Source organism: Vulpes lagopus, chromosome 2 (assembly GCF_018345385.1).
Source record: "Vulpes lagopus strain Blue_001 chromosome 2, ASM1834538v1, whole genome shotgun sequence".
NCBI lineage: Eukaryota > Metazoa > Chordata > Mammalia > Carnivora > Canidae > Vulpes > Vulpes lagopus.
In genome coordinates, this window is record NC_054825.1 from 127,035,560 (window position 1) to 127,041,744 (window position 6,185).

The 6,185-nt window shown below is 40.5% G+C and overlaps 1 pseudogene; it reads left to right on the forward strand.

Moving 5' to 3' along the window:
* The first annotated feature begins 2,937 nt into the window (after nucleotides 1-2,937).
* On the forward strand, nucleotides 2,938-4,257 carry LOC121480166 (annotated as a pseudogene).
* Nucleotides 4,258-6,185: the final 1,928 nt, after the last annotated feature.

Consider the following 6,185-nt stretch of genomic DNA (forward strand, 5'->3'; position numbering starts at 1 on the left):
TTTTGTCATTACTACTTGGATTCTGAATGTTCGAGTAGAGCTGATTCCTCTGTTTTTATTATTATTATTATTAAATCATTGATTGGATCATCCCATGAAACACAAGAGTTCATAGCAAAGACTAAGTTTTCCAAAACTTGCAGCAAGATTTGAGTTTGGCTTTCACCTCCTTAATTTTCTGATGTTTTCTTAGGGAGGAATTCAGTGATCTAAACAGTTGGTAGGTAGGATTTAGAAGGCTCTTTCAGGGCTCTAGATAGTCTGAAATCTTTTTTTTTTTTTTTCTCCATTTCAGCTCCTCCAGACATTTACATTGAAGTGTCCCTGCCATGGCTTTTATGACTATCTATTTAGGTTTCAGACAGCTCCCTTGTCCAGCATGCAATCGAGCATAAATCACTTCCCACAGGTAGAAGGCTGACAAGTACCCCTGTCCCTTATCCCAGGAGGATCAGAGGATGAACTCTAGAGAGGACTTGATCCTTACTGGAGGTCATAATGGATGATGGAGTCTGTCCTTTCATCATTCATTGACAGGTGATTTCTTGAGCTAATTACTTTCTTCTTTAAACAAAATCTCTATAAGATATCAGGAGAAATGAGGTTTTGACTCTTCCACCAGGCATTTCTTCAAGTTCTTTCCAATGAAATTTTCATCATTTATCACACTCTCATCTATTTTCAGTTTGTGGAGCTCTTTGGGCTCCAGTTTATATTCTTGCATGCTCTATTTTTGTCCTTTGAGATAATGCCTTCAGAGCTTTGCCATTCTGCGGTGAGGGCTTACTCATATCAAAAGAATTAATGCCAAGAGAGGCAAGGTCCCAGTTGTTTAATTTGGAAAGGCTCATGATTATTCATTCCTCTGAGGCCCTGCTTGAGACAGGTTTATCAAGTTCCTACATGTGATTTCTTATGCCTCTTCCATCTGAGTACAAAAGCAGGCATCAGCAATCACTTTATCAAATAAACTGACTCAGAACTTGAATAAAGACTAATACAAGTATGTTAAGAACTAAATTTTTTCTACTCTATTACTTTGTTGCTTAATTACTAATTTATAGTTAAAGAGCAGTTTAAAAAGGAGTAGTATAGGGTCATATAGCAAAGTAAATGATTAAATGCTGGCATGAGAAACCTCCCAGTAAACATTTTAAAAGAGCATAGATTAAGGCTGAATGATGCAGACAAAACACCACAGGCTTTGATTCCTCTCACTTTTCATCTCTCTCCATTATTTACCACTTGGGCTTCCTTAGTGAAGAGGTTCTGTTCTGTTCCTCTGTAATTCTCACTCATCCATAATTTCACAATAGTTAATTCAGAAATGCCTTAAATGAGAAAAGGTCACGTTTATTTAGATTTCTAATCACTCCAAAGAACTTGAGTTTCACATAATTTAGAATTTTCTATTACTACTGTGATTGTTCTCTAATTATTAGTAATGGCTTACTAAATATCAAATGTTCATCTAGTAATTTATGTTCTTGTTTCACAGATTTCCTTAATCATTTTTACATAAATCGAGGAAATAATAAGTTGAAGTATTGGATGCTTTGGAATATTTGTCATCAGTTTATAACCTTTTCTGATAAAACCTAAAGTGCTCAACCAACAGAAATGAAGCAATATGTTATTCAGAGGATCCTGCCTTAGAGGTGGCCATGTGTCCAGTGTCAGGCCAATAGACACAAAAGAGTCCACCTACTTCCTAGGAATGAGTGCTCTGCCACAAGAAAATATGTTAGTATCTTTGCCTTTCATATGGGTTCAAATGCCCTCATTACAAGTAATAACATGATATCCTTTTCTGCTTAAGGGCTGGAGCACGCACCTGGCGGGAACTCAGGAGAAGCTCAGGCAGCGGCTCTGGGAGGAGGGGGCTGTGCCCTGCTGACTTCAGGAGCTGTGGCCCAGGGAGCCTGATTCCAGCATCACAGGCCCCAGATCTCAGGGCAAGGGGGGACACAGCCCAGGATCTTGTGCTCCCCACAGGACAGGCAGAGCCCAGGAAGGCACAGCACAGTAAGGACTCTCCTGCTCCAGGCAGCCCCAAGCTGTGTAGGTCAGTGCCCCTGCCCCCAGAGCATCTAGGCCTGTGTGGCCTGGGAGACTGCATTAGTTACTATGGGAGCTGACTCCAGAGCTGGAAGACTGGCTGCCACCAGTGTTGTTCCTCCTTGTGTCACCCTGTGCCTGGGATGGAGCAGGGCCACCAGGGTACAGTACTCTCTCTCTGCCACAGAGTTACAGAATTTGAATTACAATTCGATGTCAGAAAGCCAATTCAGAAGCACAATTTTAAAGCAACTGGTGGTGGTGAGGGGCGCCTGGGTGGCTCAGTGGTTTGGTGCCTGCCTTTGGCCCAGAGCATGATCCTGGAGTCCCAGGATCGAGTCCTGCATCAGGCTCTCTGCATGGAGCCTGCTTCTCCCTCTGCCTCTCTCTTTGTCTCTCATGAATAAATAAATAAAATCTAAATAAATAAATAAATAAAGCAACTGGTGGCTCTGGAAAAAAGCACAAAGGATTCAAGAGACTTCATGACTGCAGAATTTAAATCTAATCAGGCTGAAATTAAATGAAATGCAATCCAAAGTGGAGGTCCTAACGATGAGGGTTAATGAGGTAGAAGAAAGAGTGAGTGACATAGAAGGCAAGTTGATGGCAAGGAAGGAAGCTGAAGAAAAAAGAGAAAAACAATTAAAAGACCATGACGAAAGGTTAAGGTAAATAAATGACAGCCTCAGAAGGAAAAATCTATGTTTAATTGGGATTCCGGAGAGTGCCGAGAGGGCCAGAGGGCCAGAAAGCATATTGGAACAAATCATAGTTGAGAACTTCCCTAATTTGGGGAGGGAAACAGGCATTCAGATCCAGAAGATAGAGAGGTCCCTGCCCCCAATCAATAAAAACCATTCAACACCTCAACATTCAGGCAAGTCTACCACTACTGGCCATCTGATCTACAAATGTGGTGGGATCGACAAATGAACTATTGAAAATTTTGAGAAGGAGGCTGCTGAGATGGGAAAGACTCCTTCAAGTATGCCTGGATCTTGGATAAACTGAAAGCTGAACGGGGTATCACCATTGATATCTCCCTGTAGAAATTCGAGACAGCAAGAATTATGTGACCATCACTGATGCCCCAGGACACAGAGACTTTACAAAAAACATGATTACAGGAACATCTCAGGCTGACGGTGCTGTCCTGATTGTTGCTGCTGGTGTTGGTGAATTTGAAGCAGGTACTCCAAGAATGGGCAGACCCATGAGCATGCCCTTCTGGCTTACACACTAGGTGTAAAAGAACTAATTGTTGGTGTTAACAAAATGGACTCCACTGAATCACCCTACAGCCAGAAGAGACACAGGAAATTGTTAAGGAAGACAGCACCTACATTAAGAAAATTGGCTACAACCCTGATACAGTAGCATTTGTGCCAATTTCTGGTTGGAATGATGACAACATGTGGGAGCCAAGTGCTAACATACCTTAGTTCAAGGGATGGAAAGTCATCTGTAAAGATGGGAATACCACACTGCTTGAAGCTCTGGATTCCATTCTGCCACCAACTCGTCCAACTGATAAGCCCTTGAGTCTGCCTCTCCAAGGACGTCTACAAAATTGGTGGTATTGGTGTTGTCTCAGTGGGTCAGGTGGAGACTGGTGTTCTTAAGCCTGGCATGGTAGTCACCTTTACTCTGGTCAATGTTACAACTGAAATAAAGTTTGTTGAAATGCACCATGAAGCTTTGAGTGAGGCTCTTTCTGGGGACAATGTGGGCTTCAATATCAAGAATGTATCTGTCAAAGATGTTCATCTCGTGGCCACATGGCTGGTGAGAGCAAAAATGACCCACCAATGGAAGCAGCTGGCTTCACAGGGTGATTATCCTGAACCATCCAGGCCAAACCAGTGCTGAATATGCACCTGTGCTGAATTGTCACACAGCTCACATTTCTTGCAAGTTTGCTGAGCTGAAGGAGAAGATAGATTGTCATTCTGGAAAAAGCTGGAAGATGGTCTCAAGTTCTTGAAATCTGGGGATGCTTCCATTGTTGATATGGTTCCTGGCAAACCTATGCCTGTTTAGAGCTTCTCTGACTATCCTCCTCTGGGCCATTTTGCTGTTCATGACATGAGACAGATGGTTGCTGTGGGTGTCAACAAAGCAGTGGACAAGAAGGCAACTGGAGCTAGCAAAGTCACCAAGTCTGCCCAGAAAGCTCAGAAGGCTAAATGAATATTATCCCCAATACCTGCCACCCCAGTCTTACTCAATGGTGGAAGAATGGTCTCAGAACTGTTTGTGTCAATAGGCCATTTAAGTTTAATAGCAAAAGACTGGTTAATGATAACAACGCATTGTAAAACCTTCAGAAGGAAAGGAGAATGTTTTGGGGGACCATTTGGTTTTGTGTGTGTGTGTGTGTGTGTGTGTATGACACTTTTAAGTTATTAGTTTTTAAAATCAGTAATTTTTAATGAAAAAAACTTGACCAAAAATCTGTCACAGAATTTTGACCCATTAAAACAAAAGATTAATGAGAAAAAAAAAAAAAAAGAGAAGCAGGGGTAGCAATTCTCATATCAGATAAATTAAAGTTTATCCCAAAGACTGTAGTAAGAGATGAAGAGGGACACTATATCATACTTAAAGGATCTATCCAACAAGAGGAACTATTTATGCCCCTAAAGTGGGAGCTGCCAAATAGATCAATCAATTAATAACCAAAGTAAAGATATACTCAGATAATAATACACTAATACTGGGAGACTTCAACATGGCACTTTCTGAAAATGACAGATCTTCTAGCACAACATCTCTAAAGAAACAGGAGCTTGAAATGATACACTGGACCAGATGGATTTCACAGATATTTACAGAACTTTACATCCAAACGCAAGTGAATACACATTCTTCTCGAGTGCACATGGAACTTTCTCCAGAATAGACCACATACTGGGTCACAAATCAGGTCTTAACTGACACCAAAAGATTGGGATAGTCCCCCGCATAGTTTCAGACCATAATGCTTTGAAACTAAAACTCAATCACAAGAAGAAATTTGGAAGAAACTCAAACAAGTGGAGGTTAAAGAGCATCCTGCTAAAGGTTGAAAGGGTCAACCAGGAAATTAGAGAAGAATTAAAAAGATTCATGGAAACTAATGAAAATGAAGACACAACCATTCAAAATCTTTGGGATACAGCAAAAGCAGTCCCAAGAGGTAAATACATTGCCATACAAGCCACCCTCAAAAGGTTGGAAAAACTCAAATACACAGGCTAACCTCACACCTAAAGGAACTGGAGAAAGAACAGGAAGTAAAACCTAGACCAAGCAGAAGAAGAGATATAATAAAGATTCGAGCAGAACTCAATGAAATAGAGACCAGAAGAACTGTAGAACAGATCAACAAAACCAGGGGTTTGTTCTTTGAAAGAATTCATAAGATAGATAAACTATTATCCAGCTTTTTTAAAAAGAGAAAAGACTCAATAAAATCACAAATGAAACTGGAGAGATCACAACCAATACCAAGGAAATACAAATGATTTTAAAAGCACATTTAAGCATATTATAATGGCACATTATATATGCCAATAAATTAGGCAATCTAGAAGAAATGGACGCATTTTGGGAAAACCACAAACTACCAAAACTGGAACAGGAAGAAATAAAAAATCTTATAGGCCAATAACCAGCATGGAAATTTGAGCAGTCATCCAAAACCTCCCAAGACACAAAAGTCCAGGGCCAGATGGCTTCCCAGGGGAATTCTATCAAACATTTAAAGAAGAAATAATACCTATGCTACTAAAGCTGTTCCAAAGAATATAAAGGGACTGAACACTTCCAATCTCACTTATGAGGCCAGCATCACCTTGATTCCAAAACCAGATAAAGAACCCACCAAAAAAGAGAACTATAGACCAATATCCCTGATGAACACAGATGCAAAAATTCTCAACAAGATACTAGCCAATAGGATCCAATAGTACATTAAGAAGGTTATTCACCATGACCAAGTGGGATTTATCCCCAGGATGCAAGGCTGGTTCAACATTCGGGAAACGATGAACAAAATAGATCACATCAACAAGAGAAAATACAAGAACCATATGATCCTCTCAATAGATGCAGAGAAAGCATCTATTTGACAAAATACAGCA